The sequence below is a fragment of the Ostrinia furnacalis genome, unplaced genomic scaffold, assembly GCF_004193835.3.
Source record: "Ostrinia furnacalis isolate ACB-3 unplaced genomic scaffold, ASM419383v2 OfSCF7013, whole genome shotgun sequence".
In the NCBI taxonomy this organism is placed as follows: Eukaryota; Metazoa; Arthropoda; class Insecta; order Lepidoptera; family Crambidae; genus Ostrinia; species Ostrinia furnacalis.
Window position 1 is genome coordinate 435,161 of NW_021137252.1, and position 16,888 is coordinate 452,048.

Genomic DNA, 16,888 nt, shown 5'->3' on the forward strand with positions numbered 1-16,888 from the left:
CGGGATTCGTGCATGCAACGAAACAATACATGCTCGTATTTCTGAAATTTACCACTCGTGACTGCTATCGTATGCCAGATGAAAAAGCTTAAATGTTTAAATTGAAACTGGATTAACAGCATCAGTAAATTACATAAACATAGTCAACAAACGATTCTATCTAACGCCAAAATGAATTTTCATATAAATCAACAGTTTACATAAATTCTCAGAGAGCCAATAAATATACTTCCATCGTATTAAATCAATAGCGTTGACTAATAACTGGTTGGTTGAAAATTCCAACACAGTTAGGATTTCGATCTAGATACCTTCAAGACCAATAAATAGCACATTAAGGACACCCAACGCGATCGTCGGTGCAATAGAACTAACTGCAGACAGTGCTTGACGCTATCACGAATCATAAATCGAGTTAGGAGGACATTTTCAGCTAATATTTTTAAGATACTGTTCAAATGGCTTTAATGCTGGCTTTTATGGGAGGCGGAAGATGTGACTACCATTGTTTGTCTTGGCGACCCTGTAAAATGTTAGAAATCGATAAGAGATTACTACTGATGTTCCTTAAAAAAAAATCTTAGTCTTCTCGTGGGATTCAATTTCTAAATGCAGTACCAAAAAGATAACTGAGTAAGGAGCGAATAACGGGACTGGATGTAGGAATAGCAGCAGCAAGATTGATGTTGATGAGCCAGCTGCTGCTAGAATGTCCCACAGCGCGGCGCACGCCTCCTGCGACAATACTCCGCCAGAGCTCTCATTAAGCGATAAGAAGTGCCAGTCGCGGCTCGTTACGCAAGACGAGACAGTCCGGACGCTTCATTAATTGCGTATTGTCGATGCTTCCAGCCAGCGATCACATCGCAGATCGCCCTGCCGATCTCACGACGTTCCTATTTCCGCCCGATATTCCCCGGCCGCGAGCTTCTCATATATGGCGATCGTTAATAATAATGTACGGCGAAAATTAATCGGAAACATCATGATAAACATGCGCTTCTCGAGCCGCAAGGATAAACATAGATAATCGTAGCGACCGCTAACTTGATGTAGAACATTGGTTCCGCCCAATCGCGATGAGGCTTAAACGCTTCCATATCTATAGCTATTATGTTTAATCCTTAAATAACTTCATAACTCAATAACAGGACACACTCCTCGTGACACCATACGTCCTATAATTTAAAGCGGCGGCTTCCTGCGCAGGACTGGGAATTCTATTCATTACTACTAGACAAATAATAATGATCCTACGCGAGGAATGGCCGTGACTACGTGTATCTCTCCAAGAACATCCCTGTAATTTAATCCTGCTACTGCTACTCAAACTGCTCCGGACAAATTATTCCTGGCTTGTAATTCACTTTCTAGTTAACGCGAATGCCCCACGGGTCTTACGCGAATGTTCATTCTTGAAACTTTTACTTGTCTCTGTCTACGTCCAGTTTAATAGATGCAGTGCAATGGGAAACACGGCCGCTATCGGCATCGGCTATCTGCACAGTTGTGAATAAATCAAGCGCAACGATGCATGCTTTTATCGCGGCACAATATGGTTGACGTTAATTGACGAAATGCGGGTGCCAGCGTTAGCGAGCTCTGATTTATGCGCGCGCAAATCGCTACTCAATTTGCATTGGATCTATGTAAAGCGCACTCGTTACCGCTCTTGACCGTCCTCAACACGCGCGCCACCGCTAATCGTCACGACTCAATCGCAGGAATGCCAATATTTTATTCATTTGGCACACTGCTCGGAATTGGACGGACACCTGAATGTTATTGAAAAGGTTTCTTTACGACCCATAAATGCATAAAAGTTTTAACAACAATAGCCTGGCGGATAAACCCAAACCCACTTTCTTTGCTGAGATTTACGATGATCCAGTACATGTACTTAATAACCTCATTGGGAAGTAAAATATGCAGACAGGGGATTGTAATTTATACACCTAAGTGCCGTTTATTAATAGAACTCTACGCAAATAGAACGATTTAGTCGATGCTCGTATAAGTTTAGTTTCTAAATGCAGGTAATCTAAATGTTCCGTAATAAATAAATAAGATAAGGCCTAATGTATGGAAATCACAGCATTTGTCAAGAGCATAGTGGTTAAGTACAAACACAAGTCCTCAGGTCGTAATTTAATGCTGTGATACGAGCGACTGTTCGGTGGCGGCTTACACGTTCTCGGTAAGGCTCGGCACGGATGTTAGAATATACGACCGTCAGATGAAATCATGGGCATTGTTTGCGTGCCGCGGAGATGATTGCAAACCAACTCGGAAGGTAAATAAAATGAAGGAAAGGCGGCGGCATGCGACCGCATGTGGACGCATATCCATTGCGGTATAACATAGCGGCGCGCTCTGTAAATGACATTCCTCATTCATGCCACACCAAATAGGTGCGGAACGTGGGCCGTATTTGGGTCACACACTGATTCTCTGTAATAGAAGTGCGGGGTGTAAAACTGCGAGAGCCACCGCAAGCAATTCGAGAAGCGCATTTAGAGTTCCTGTATAATTTGCGGATCGTGCGTTTCGGGCTGCGGTCACGCGCGTGCCTGCCGCAACAAAAATCTGGCTACTGAAACGTGCGCCAGAACGCAGTGTGCCGCCGACGACGCTTCTATAGATCTTCCGATCCTCTAATATCTTTCAAAGCCAAGTTCACTGATCGTTTAATAGACGTTACTTTTCGTGCTCACTCACTTTTGGAAAATCACGACCGGCATCAAAATTAGAGGGCTGACCGAATACTATTTTCCTACCCACAAAACGAATTAGAGCTAATGCGAAAAAACCTATGTGTTTCTTTTTACTAGAACATCTCTGCAAAACATTTCGCATTGGAACAATGTGTTTCCTTCTTCAATTTATGATGGTTGTTGTGACAGAATTTATTAAGACGTGCTTCTATTTGAGACGTGGTGTGCTCACCTTATTTTCACACCAGTATTGATTATGTATGTGAGAAACGGTTCCAATGATCTGGGGGCACGGCAGTGCCCCCACCAAGTCGAGCAAAAAAGCGGCACGGCCGTACCATCCTTTTCTCGAAGCAATTCAGGCCATTTTCGACCGCCTGTAACTTCGTTGTGGATAAAACTAGAAGGCTGAATTTTCATTAGCTATGCAGGAATTGTAAAGACACGGTATATTTAAAATTTCATTCAATTTGAACCAGTAGTTTAAGAATTATAACGGGTCAAAGTTACTTAATTTTGTCACTCACTGACTCACTGACTGACTCACTGACTGACTCACCGATCATCAAAACTCTAAGGCACTTCTAGCAGACCTAGAAGCTTCAAATTTGGAATATAAGTAGTGTTTGGTGTATGAATCAAGGAAAAACTAAAATATTTGGGGGCACGGTAGTGCAACCGCCAAGTCGAGTAAAATTTTTCATTTTCGGTCCAGTTTTCTAGATACATAACTGCTGTCTACAAAATACAAAAAGAAATGAATTTATGTAAAACGTTAAAGATTTCCTGGCCTGGACTTGGTATTACATGGATCTCACAACTTTTTACCGTAGAACAACTGAGTTGCGAGACTTGGTTTTTTTGACAAGTATTGTTTTTGATGGGATCGTATTATGAGGATAATTTCATGTAAATTTAATCAACATTTACTTTTCTTACAGCTTGTTCATTCGTATGCCGAATAGCATTTGAGGGCTGTGTACGAGGACTTTTGATACTTAGTGAAGGAATCGATCAAATAATCCATAAATTTTCGCCCTGATGGTTTTTATTAAAAAAACCACTTGACTATTATCTGTTTGTTGGTTTTCATTATAAAGGTTCCGACTCCTATTATTTCCACATAATTGAAGATTGGGCTGTCCCCCTTGCCAACAACATCCGCTTTAAGGGTCATTAATTGAATGAAAATATACATTTTTTGTTCATTTTCGCTAATAACGACAAATTAAGAGTACGTATTTTTAATTTTTAATTGCACGATAGGGGTAATGACTGGGCACGATCTATGGTTGCATGATGAGCGCTGCATCGGTGGGGTCCCCGCGAGGTAGCGCGGTGCATCTGGCATCTTAGACTCCCCGCAGACTGCAGACTTTCAATTGACCAATATTTGAACGAACTCTTGGTCAGTATAACGATACACTAATGCGTACATGACATTGATTGGATCTCGATAAGTTTGATTGACTTTACAAAATGCTTTAATTAGGATTAGGAATGGTAAAAAACGTCCTTGTTTCAATTTATCAACAAACAACAGAGAAGTATCGAAAATGTATTAAAGGTCTCTCTTTCTTCTTCTCTATTAACATACATTATGAGATTATGAGCATAGCAAAAACTTAAGATGTGTTTGGACTCAACACTTGACTTACGTTCCCTAAAGCTTTTAATTAATGAGATATAGAAACAATGTTCACCGCTAGCTGTCACGATCAAATTATAGTCCGATAAAAAAAGTCTGCAGTGTGCGAGGACCCTTACGGCTGATTTTCGAGATCGCGACCGCGATTGATAGCTCGCATTGTGATCGTCGTCGCCCGCGCAGGTTGCATAATGCGTTCGGCCGTGGGAGCGGCCCGCGCCGGCGCCGTTATGCGACGCACGCTACCGGTACCGTTCCATTAGCGATTTTATTAGACGATTCGCGTGTATCGTCCGTAATCAATTTGAGCACGTTGCTCGGCGTTGTAACTCGCTCCACTTGCAACGTATTATAGAGCATAAAACGCTTTACAGCCACGCTCCCCATTTAAGCTCACACGGTGTTTCATTCTGCTTCAAGTGCGAGCTAATGTAGGTAAATCTTCCCAAACAGTTTTCGTTATCTAGGACGCGATGGTATATCACGTTTATGGATGAGTCAAAGCTTATTGACATCGCAAATATTTACTCTTCGGAAGTATCAATTTGGTTCGAATTCAACTTTTATGACTGAACGGTTTTTAGAAAGCTCATGCAAATATAATAATCATGCAAATTTTCGCAAACGCTTATGTTAATGTAAAATACAAGCGAATGTTGGTTTTGGTTAGTTTCGTTTGTCACGTTGACCGCGAATAACTCAACGGTACTCGTGTTTTCAGCATTCTTGTTCTTCACTTTTTCTGGCCACTTTCAGGCGGTAAATAAATTGGTTTACTTTGAATAGTGTTCTCCATTGAATTTAGACTATGACACAAATAAAAAGAGTGAATCTCGTTAATGGTACCAGTGTCGTTGATAATCTTTCATTTCGTTAAGTATCGTTTCGTGTGAAATCATTCATAACTGAGAGCTTATTATCTTTTTCCTTCTTCCGCAAAAAACTGTCGAGTTCGGCCACTTAGCATTTTTTCGTAATTAACTAGATGGTGCAAAAACTTATTTTTTTTTTACTTTCTACGTGATTTCCCTAACAATAGTAGTTTCAAATAATATTATAAGTAACTGTATTTTTCATTCAAATAGAGTTCTCGTTTACCTTCAAACCGAAAACTTTACAAAAAATTGGAACTGGACCAATTTATTCATTCTTCTTTTTCAGTGTGTCTTCCTAGTTACTAAGTAACTTCAGTTTATTGCTCAGATCAGCAGCATTTTTAAATAGATCAAATCCAAGTTTGCTTCACGCGACAATAATGATATTTGTAAAAATTGTGATTTTCGCAAGTGTCAGTAGATGGTCCGATATTTATTAGTTATAAAACAGAAAGCTTCTAGTTATTTGGACAATGACACTAAACCTGAAGTTTTCCTTTAACTCTCGTCTCGTCATAAACAATTAAAATGTTTTGCGCGATGATACCTTTTTTCGTCGCGCATAGTTCAGCCTCAAATAACTTTTTACTCTGTTTTTTAGCCATTTAATTTACAACTCTCCCGTGTCTCTTTGACCGCCAATACCCATTGTTATCGACAAAACATTTGTAAGTCAACTACGGAGATAAATAATTCATGCCTAATTATAGTTTCACATCTAGTGATTCACTTGCGAAGATAAGTACTAAATTGAAATAAGCTCAAAGATACACGGCCTCCCCGATTGAAATTTATTGGGAAGACTTTAAAATAAGTATTATGTTAATGAAAATAATGACAGGTGGAGAGATACCTAATATACAGTTTGTAGTTCCCCATTAATCATAGTACTCAGTCAGAATCTCATTCTCTATAATGTTATGAACACCCACTTCCACAAGATTTATGTTCGCGAACATCATTTCCGCACAAAAACACTTCGACAAATGATGTCGGAATTGAAAGTTTCGAGTGTTATGTTGGTTTATTTTAAATGCAAAAAAAGTCGAGTTGAATTTGGGTTAATATTGCGAACGGCGCTTGGACCGGTCGACGGTCGGCCGCCAAATATTGCTTTATTTATTAGCATGTCAATATTTGGGCACGCCGTCTGCGTGAGTCAGCTCACACCCACCTCGTCTCCATAACAGATATTTGAATACTCATCCCGCTATCAAATGTAATAAAATTAATCCGCTTATTACCATATTTTTTCTTAAAATCTTTTTTCGTTCATAAATATCCAACTATACAAACATTAGCACAAATACCTCAATCGCGTAAAAAACTTTAAAAGCTTAATGCAAAACAGTTAAAGTGAGTCATTTACTTCCGAATTTCTGAGCATCCAAATTCTGTCAATTTAAGTCGAGTGAAATCACGATCATCAATTTAGAATCTCCTTATAAGTCGGTTTTTGTACATAACACTATTTGTTAACCGTCTAGTGTAGAAAAACATCTATCTCAGCGCATAAAGCGCTCACAAAAAATAGACAATGAGTAGGACACCTGTTAACGGAAGAGCTGTCGAATGGCCCGCGCACCCGCACCGCCAGTTCGTTCACCCGGCCGCGACGTAATTAAAATCCTTCATGGAAAGCACGCCTGATGGCATCCATCCTGACCTGCGCTCACGACCGCTCGCGCCTCTAAACGCTCCTTTATAAATACGAGCAACCGCGAGGTGTGATTGCGTGATGGGAGAACACCGTTTAGAACAGACTCCTATACACGACTTATAGCGCCAGATAAAGGAAAGCGGGCCACGGAACAGACGCCACGAGCTAAGCCTTATCTGAATAAGTTTGGTTTGCATTAGAGTTACTAAACGCTGGCTGACCTCGAAAACAAAATAGCAAATATTATTGATTTATTTTGCTATGAAAATATTGTGTTAATTGACAGCAATGTGTTATTAAATTGTCATTTAAAATTAATAACGAACCGGCGGCGAACATTGTATTTAATTTCTTGGACATAGCAATAAAGTCTTAAATTAAGCATAACTGTCAATTAAAATCGCTCTGGGACATAACGGCTTGACTTCATGTTCATACACAGCGCGATAGTAAAACTAAAGAAACCCCTTGAATTCAACATTGTAATACAAATTGCGTTGCACCTTGTTATACGCGCCCGCTTTGAATTCCATAGCTCCGTTACTAGTTAGCCACAACACAATACATTTGTGCAACTTTTTAACTTTACATTATTTCTACATTTTAAACCCAGATAAAATCAAACATGTTCTCATATTAAATTTTCCGCGAAAAAATAGGAGCGTTAATTGTTTAGTATGAACATAAATTATTGTTTCATTAGCTTCAAATACACTAAATTATATTAAACAATCTAAGAATTAAAAATATACTTAAGCATAAGAATTTCATTGTACTGAATTCATTGACTCTACATGTCAAGGTTGTATTCATTCAGATGTCAATATGTCGTCGGCATACTATAAGGCATACTACGAGTGTGTTCGCCGCGACGTGCATCGATCAATGGTCCATTCATTAAAAATAATGTCACTTGAGTTCCAATGTAAACTCGGCGGTCATCGATGAAATTATTATAAAATACTAATATCGTAATCACAGCGTAGTCCACATTTGCACGGATGAACCAAGATCGCTAGGCCAGAAAGACCCTGGAGTGGAGACCCCGCAATAACACCCGCGGCACGGGAAGACCGCCTAAACGGTGGACAGACGACGTCCGGCAGCAGGCTGGAATGAACTGAATGCGAGCGGCCAGGAACAGAAGACGGTGGAGGGTTGAAGAGGAGGCCTTTTTTTTTGTCGCGGAGAAAATGCTTTTCGCACCGTCACCACTGTCGGGGGACAGGATGTTGTGTGGAATGGGTGTTGTGGGCGCTGCTTCATCCTGAAAAGGACGAGGTATACCCACAAAAAACCTCCGCGGCGTTCCGTCATCGCCCGAGTGGGGGTGTCACGAGTATCCGGCCGTAGCCTTAATTGAACAGCAGCCCTGTGTTCGAAGGCGAACCCCCTAAAGGCTGTTATGGATAGATAGATAGATTCGTAATCACAATTTTTCCAGTGATAATCAGGAAATCGGAACAGTCTCGCCTTGTGCCCGATAGTTCCGAGTGGCGTGTCGCCAGCGCGCGCGCAGTCACGAACGCGCCGCTGTTCTCACGTGACCCTCTTAATTATAATCTCAGGGCGCCGGCAACGGGGTCAGATGTGCCCAACTGTAATAAGATTTTGGAATAGGAACAAGATTCTGCGGCTTTTTGTTGTGAACCTATTTGTAATATCTAGACCGTACACTATTTCTTTCTATTTTTTTCTATCGAACCGGAAAAAATATCGATTTGGTACATTATATTCAATTAAATGTTTTTCTTTACTAGTTTCCCGCCCGCGGCTTCGCCCGGGGTTTTCCCGGAAACTATTCGATTTTTTCTCGCCGTAAAGACCGCCGTGTGGTGACGGCAGAGTAGAATACATTTGTCACCAACCCCTACTCTTCCCGCGGGTGTCGTAAGAGGCGACTTAGGGACTACACATCAAACAGAGAACGGGCAGCAGCGCTCTCTGAAAAACATCAATCTTTTGAACTGCGATCTCCAACCCGCTTGCCAAGCGTGGGGATTATGGCAAAGCACTCCACTACAGTGGAGTAGGCTCATAGTCCAGCAGTGGACTGTAAAGGGCTGATGATGATGAAAGACCATCCTCGGACTACAACGAACTTATTTAATAAAAAAATAAAAGTTGGTAAAATTGGTCCAACGTTGTTGAGTTATGAGCTTACCAACACATTTTGCGATTCATTTTATATTATAGATGATTAATGCAACTGCATAAAATGAACATGTTTATTTCAAAACAAATGCAACACAATGTTTTGCCTGTACGTTTCTATTTACAAAACAAGCTATTGAAAACAATACTCATATGAATAAATCATTTTTACATTAAATATTCGAGACTAACGTTAACATGACGAGCACGAATAAATTTAACATGTTCCAAAATGAACATGTTGTTTTCATTAAGTTCCTCTAACGCTAACTCGTTCTAGCGATATGATAAAAGCAATTAAGAAAACTCGCAAGTGCTATGCTGCACAAAAAACTGGTGTGTTCCGTTAGCATGATACGAAATCAGTGTCACGTAAAGCTTCTCAATACGCCATTGCATTTAATTGAAATCGAAAAAGATTTCACGGTCTGGCGGACGATGATACATAGCAGAATTTATCAGTGTGCACAGAATAAGTGAATTGAGAAGATACACATCGCGGAGTTAATATCGTTTTTTAAAGCCTGTTTGTAGTCGTTTGAATTTGATTGAGGTTTGTTTATTTTCATATTTATGTTTTATATCATTACGACTTTTTTGTTTACTCTTGAAGACAGTTGAAATGTTTTTTTCGGATTTATATTCTGTATGATTTGCATGATAGTCAACGGCGAATTGGGAAGCATCTTTAGGATCAAAAGCGATGCTTAAATCCTGTTACGGGCGCTATGATCGCATCGTATTTAATAAATACTTCGTGGCCACACTATCAGATCCAGTATCACCATATTTATGTATATCGGCGCAACAAACGCCTTAAACTCCATCTGATGACCCGGCGTACACTTGTATTAAAACATTTCCAGCTAACAAGACAGCGCGCGCGGCAGGCAAGGACCAGGGTACTAATGCTGACCCCTGACCTCGATCGTGCACACGAAATCGTTCGTTATACTTTACTGGCCTGCGAAAGCTACCAGGTTCCGTTTGCTATCGCCAGCCTAGATACCTAAGGTAATCCGCCGCGGGGACCTCAATATGCTGGATTCGCGTGGGAAACGCTTTTTTTCTCATACACTCACTGTACACACTTTGGTCCTTTTTCTTAATTAAGTTTAACGAAGGCCCCGACGTTGATTAATTTCGTATCCCAATGAATTTGCATATTGCGGTACTATTTACTAGGGGTCGCAATACCGAATCATTTCAGCAAAACCGGTATTTTCGGTATTGGCTCTAGACGAATACCGATAATCCGGTATTTTCGATATTTCCGAGATTAAGCTTAATATAGCAAATTTAGTATAATAAAGTTAGTTTGCGGAGGTATAGTAAGTAGGTACCTAACCTAAATTAATTTATTTTCTAAATAAAACAAAATTCAGTCCAAATCAAATTGAGTTATAAAGAGGTAATCTAAATATTATTAAATCTAGATTAAATTTTTGGGCCTTGTAATGAGATCGTAGAAACAGTAAAGTATCTAAACTTTTATCACTCTTGACTTACTTGACTTAAGGTCCTATGTCCCCTAGATGGGGCAGAGGGCGTCCACAACAGTCCTCCATCGCGTTTGATTTTACTCCAAGTCTTGCCGATCTCCTTCGCCTCGTCTGCCACAGTGCGCCGCCAAGTTTGCTTGGGGCGACCACGTTTGCGTTTTCCTTGGGGGTTCCAATCCAGAGCTTGGGGATGTGATCGGGATCTCTTCGGAGAGTGTGGCCAATCCAGTTCTACTTGCGGCGCTTGATCTGCTGGTCGATCGGAATTTCGTGGCAGCGTTCCAATAGCTCGACGTTGGAGATTTTCTCAGGCCAGTATATGCCGAGAATTCGGCGAAGGCAGCGGTTGACCGAGACCTGCAGCTAGTGCGAGATGACCCTGGTGACGTTTCACACCCATAGAGCAGAACGGATTTAACGTTGGACCCGAAAATTTTGATCTTGACCCTTCGGGTCAGTTTCCGTGACTGCCATACGGGGCGAAGTTGTGCGAAGCTCTAGCTAGATAGCTCTACCCCTGGCAATGCGCGAAGTGATCTCCTCTTCGGTACCTCGCAAAGTATTGATCTGGTCGGTGCACGAGCGGTTCGGGCAGAAGCCAGCCTGTTCCCTACGCAAAAGAGGTTCAACGGCCCCCGATAACCTATCCAAGATAATCTTGCAGAAAACCTTTGACGGTATCGAGAGCAAAGTGATACCTTTCAAATTGCTACACAGGCTTAGGTACCCTTTCTTTGGCACAGTAATTAAAAGCCCCTTATTCCAGTCGTCTGGGAGTTTCTCTTCCATCCAGATCTTCTTCTTCTTTCGTGTCGACAACAAACCTACACAGTGTCAGCCCAAAACTCTGCCACAAGAGTGGCGTTGTCAGTAGCACTCATCAAATCCTCCTGAGTGCAGTTGCTTGGGCACTCAGGGCATGACATCAGGTGTGTTCCATCCAGATGTTTTCGATGAGAGGTGTCAGGACGTCGGCAGCGGAGTTTACGTCGACTATCACTCAATCAACTCAAAACGAACTCGCGCGTGCGTATTTTGAATTAAACGGCGCGTAAATTTTTCTAATTGTATTTGTTTTTTTTTTATTTTACTAAAACCGAAAATACCGAAAATCCCGGTTTTTGTGAAATGAATACCGGTATTAATTAGACCTAAATTTGGCCCGGTATTCCGGTATTTTCGAAATTCGGTATCCCGGTTTGCGACCCCTACTATTTACGTACGAAATAGTCGCCTCCGGAGGCGCACATTGCGTTGAGCACAGCTCGATGCTTGCGAGTGGTAATCTATACAGTAAACCATCAATAAAACTGTCAAATGATGCTAAACATAACTTTGGAATTACCTATCAGTATTATTAGCAATAAGACTTTTTATTACTTTCATCTACAGTTGAATCTTACCCAGACCTAATTACTTTGAAATAGCTACACTTGTAAATTATTTTACGCTTATACACAAAGCAGTAAATAAAACCATATCTATTTTTCAATTCTAGATGCATTTCTAACGCTCCATAAAACTCGTATAATGGCAAAGCTTTCCTCATTCGATTAAGTAAACTATAAACGATAAATAAACACAACACACACAGCATGAAATCGGTGAAAATATTCAAATGAAGTTGAAAATTGGTCAGTTTCAAAGTATAAGAGCTAGACTAATGGATAGCTACAGAAAGCTCATTAAATCCGTGACAGCTACCACATAATAACTAGTCGTGATTGTACGAGATGTTAAAATTATTTCTTATTCCAACAAGCGAACCACACTATTAGATTTTGCATTTAAAGTTAAGAAATTGTCATTAAAGTCACGCGAGTTTATCGCCTCTTGTAAATATTGTGCGACATATAAAAGGTCTTGCGCGTTTTGCTAAATTCTGTACTTAAAATTGTTTGTAGCACTATTCATGTTTATAGCACTAATAATTTTTGGATGTACTGGTAAACGTGTTATTATAAATTTAAACCTCGCACTCAGTGGGGCTTTGTCATGTTAAAATAAATAACATTCCTTTCTTTTTTATCACTGAAATATTCTTGTTTTAAAATGTCCTTGGCAGTCAGGGAATTTATTGTAAAAATATTCAATGAAAAAATTCACACCTGGTTCCAAAGTCTGGAAGCACTGGCTATAAGTTATCTTGATAGCAGTCTATTTACCCTTAATTGCAAATTCCACGCCAAATATAGCAAATACAACATTTTAAAACAAGCTTTCTGTTATATTCATCACACGGCTAAGATATCTCACTCTGTCTTCCCTTTTTTTTATTAAAATAGTCATTATCCTCCTCACAATGAATCTTCAGTGACACAGGAATTATAATTTGACTCGACTTTATGGAATAGAAAATAATATCCGAGTAGATTTATCGTAAGTTTTTATGCGACTCGTTATGAACGTTATAAAATTAGTGGTAGGTATATTATATTCTATTTATTACATTATTTCTTCTTTCTTTTGGAAATTATGTACCTGTAATGTATATGTTTTTTGCCTTACGCCCGGTAAGTTTTGACGTTAAAAATAAAATTGTAGCATAATTTTGTAATATTTACCAATTTTATATAGGTAATCGTCGGCTCACATCAGATTTAAGAATTTTATTATTTAGTTAGAGAGTTTTACCTCCCGTGCTTTTTAGGTGTTTTTTGTATGTAAGTTTTTAGGTACCAGACTGGAGACCATATCGTTGATCGATCAAATAATTATTTAACATTTGGTGCTTTAAATTCTGACGGGATTTAGTGAACTCTTTTTTGGTGACAACTTAAGCTACGCATAAATGCACCTCATGTAATTTTGCAATGAACAGTCGATATTCACAGTGATTTGCCATAATTTAGCATTACAAACAAAATCCTGTTCATGTTCGACATCATTGCGTTCATTACTGTTGTGTAATTAATCTTTTCTATCGCGTTTTTTTTTTTTTTTTTATCCACAACGAGGAAGCTCTTGGCCTGTATCTCACCTGATGGTAAGTGACGATCAGGCCGAAGGTGGAAGCGAGCTTCACCCGGAATCCTCAACCACGGAGGAACTGGCTATCTTACCTCTAACTGCCGGAACACAACAATGCTGTTAACATTGTTGTTATGGCGACATACTTAGCTAAGATGGTGGTAGCTAGCCAGGCGGACTTAGAACAAGCCCTACCACCAACCAAACCGAACAGAAAAATCTGCCCCCACTGGGAATCGAACCCGGGACCTCTGCATCTGAAGCAGGTGGTCTTACCACTAGACCACAGAGGCGGTTAAATTAGCGGTTTTATGTTTAATCCGAGGCCGTAGCACGCTACGCGCATCTGCGCTCGCGCCGGTCGAGCGTTGATGTCTTTTGTATGGACGCACCGAACGCCCGCCCTGCTGTCTTTCCGAACGATCGATTTCTATCATTTACCCCACTAATGGAGTTTCAACTATTTATTTACTCATGTTTTTTGCTCAATATCTTTCCTCACTTCGCTTTTTAAGACCTTTTACTTTTCTTAGACAAATGATTTATATTTCCGGTTCCATTTAAGATTTTTATAGATTTTAAAATTAATTGCGATTTTAAATTATTTAAAAATTTTAATTAAAAACAATGGATTTTATTTACGTAGGATTCGTTCGTAATTGAAGCCATTAAGTAACTATTTATTGCCTTCCTTTTCTCATTTTGTGAATGAAGTAACATTCTCCTTTTAAGATTATAAAATTCATTTAAAAAAGATAAATGTATTTATAGATAAAATAGCCCGCAAAGTTCGCGTGTTGTCCCTTTGCCAGCGGCGTTGTTCTAACGTTCTGAATCTCGTTCTTTTTGTGCGGCCGCTTTGCGTTGGACATCGGAGTACGTTCTATCTCATGTTTTATTCTAATAAGTCCGCCTTTTAATTTTTAACTGAACATTTTATTATGTAAGGTCATTTTTTTTCTTCTAAGCCGTGATTCACGCTGACAACGGCAGTTTCATTAACGTGTTACGCAACTTTTAAAGAAATTTGTTTTATTACTATATTTTATAAAATGAACAAGTAACATACTGAAAAATATTTTTAAAGTAATTAATAAAATACTGATAAATATTTTTTCCAAATAGATACAATTTTTACCCGAATGTGCCATAAAGGGGAGTTATGATTAGAGTTATGTTTTAAGGAGTTTTCATTCTGCACGGAAATTCGGTTTTTTTCCAGAAGGCTATAACGTATTTTTAGAATTTTTTTTTACAATTTTTCCCTTTATTCTGATCGTGTTTACGCCTCTACATTCTGCATTTCCATCGAATACGTCCGCCCGCAAAAAATAATATTAACACTTAATCTAGTCTTTCAAAACGGCTCTTCCCCGTCACGACCCGCCGTGTCATCATCATCATCAACAGCCCTTTACAGTCCACTGCTGGACTATGAGCCTCCTCCACTATAGTGGAGGGTTTTGCCATAATCTCCACGCTTGGCAGGCGGGTTGGAGATCGCAGTTTAAAAGATTGATGTTTTTCAGAGAGCGCTGCTGCCCATTCTCTGTTTGATGTGTAGTCCCTAAGTCGCCTCTTACGACACCCGCGGGAAGAGTAGGGGTTGGTGACAAATGTATTCTACTCTGCCGTCACGACCCGCCGTGTTTTGTATTGAGTTTAAATAATAGTCCAATACGGGTGATAGAATGAAATGATAAATCCTCCCGCAAAGGCGCCAAACGAAGTGGCTCTAAATATAGCTTCGTTATTGCTATATGCGCACCGGAGCTTATCGCTCCATACAAGATCGAATACCGAGGCGTGCTCGCAAAAACCCCCTTCTGTTGCTACCTTAACGGTACGCGCAACTAACGTCATTCTCTTATTATTATTTTTACATCGTTATTTCCACGACCGCGATACAAAAGGAATTTTCCTGTTAATTAGTAACGTGAGCTTTTTCTCGCGCGCCTCCGCTAAGTTTGTAGGGCATTTTCCTACGACTCGCCACTATCGCGAATTGATATGTCATTTTTTGCTTATAACAATGCGTATGAATAAATTATGGGTGAGCTTTCCGCGACTTTGAAAGTATAACTTTAAGTAGTGCATAATTAATTTGAATTTTTTTTTTCACGTTTTAATTTAATTATAATTTAATGATCAAAATGTAATTATTATAACCGCAGAAATATGTTTTGTGGTAATTAATATTTCGACGAGATATTTTTTTTTATTAATAAAAAAACTTTTTAATTTACTCTCCAATTATACTTTTTGAATAATTTAATACCCAAAGTTCTCGCTATCCCCCTTACACTTACTTTTTTAGTAAAAGTCAAACGATATTATTGTAAGCTCGTTCAATTCTCACACTCGTGGAATATAAGCATCTAATGTATATTTAAATAAACAATTTAGATTGGAATATTTCTATATTTAGCCCTTCGAACTTATCTTAACATCAATTCCACAATGAGCGCTTAATTATCTTATATCTAGATGCACTCGTGTCCTTGATTGCGGCAACCACCAAACCACCATAAAATATTTAATAAACCAGTTTATTGAGCGGGATGCACTCAAATGCCCTCGACTTGATCTACGCTTTCGCATGAAAAATATCTCTCTTATATTGCGGGTTGCGTTATTAAAATTGTAAATAAATGGCAGGCGCTGTCCTGTTTACGTACCTTCGAAGGTTCGCGGGACACGCCACAAAGCGTCTGCGGCACGTGATACAGTTCAAACAAATTCAACACCCAAGTTCATGAACTTTTCACTGTTCGTATGTATATCACAGGCTGGGCACAGTCCTCGTCGTGGATGAGTCGCGCGCGCTTCGATGGTCGCGAGCCAAGTGTCGCGGCCACTCTCGACGAGACACTGAACTTGCTGGAGTGCGCCCCAACGGTTATAACATAACACGTCTGACGTAACCTTAACCTTGCAAGAAGAAGAGGAACGAGCCGCCGAAGGACGGAGAGAGAGCGCGATAGGCCGGAGAGAAAGGGAGAGATGGCTCGGACGCAGCGCGGCCGCGGACAGCGCCCGCGCGCCCGCCGCGGCCGATCGCTAGATACGCCGTTTCCCATACATTTCGCTATTTCACACATTTTTAAACAATCCAATTGGAACATAATTAGTATTTGATTTCCCATAGCAAGATAAATGGAATTTCACTCCCGTAAACCCATGTTTTTTGCCTCTAACCGTTACGCACACTCTTTTGAAAGTGAGTTAAGGATCATAAAATGGGACGAAAACCAGATGGATATTTTTTTATTTTATTTACATAAAACATGACAAATCGCAATTTTCAAAAATACATTGGTTAATAAAAAATAACTGTTAATGATAAATAATTAATTTTAAAAAAA

General features: G+C 39.7%; 1 protein-coding gene across 1 annotated transcript in view; it reads right to left on the reverse strand.

The window, feature by feature from the left end:
• LOC114363138 (uncharacterized) overlaps positions 1 to 16,407 on the reverse strand; it is a 61,854-nt gene extending 45,447 nt beyond the window's left edge. The window contains exon 1 of the mRNA XM_028318780.1: positions 16,202 to 16,407. The gene's annotated coding sequence lies outside the window, so the exon portion shown is untranslated. The remainder of the gene's footprint in view (positions 1 to 16,201) is intronic.
• Positions 16,408 to 16,888: the final 481 nt, after the last annotated feature.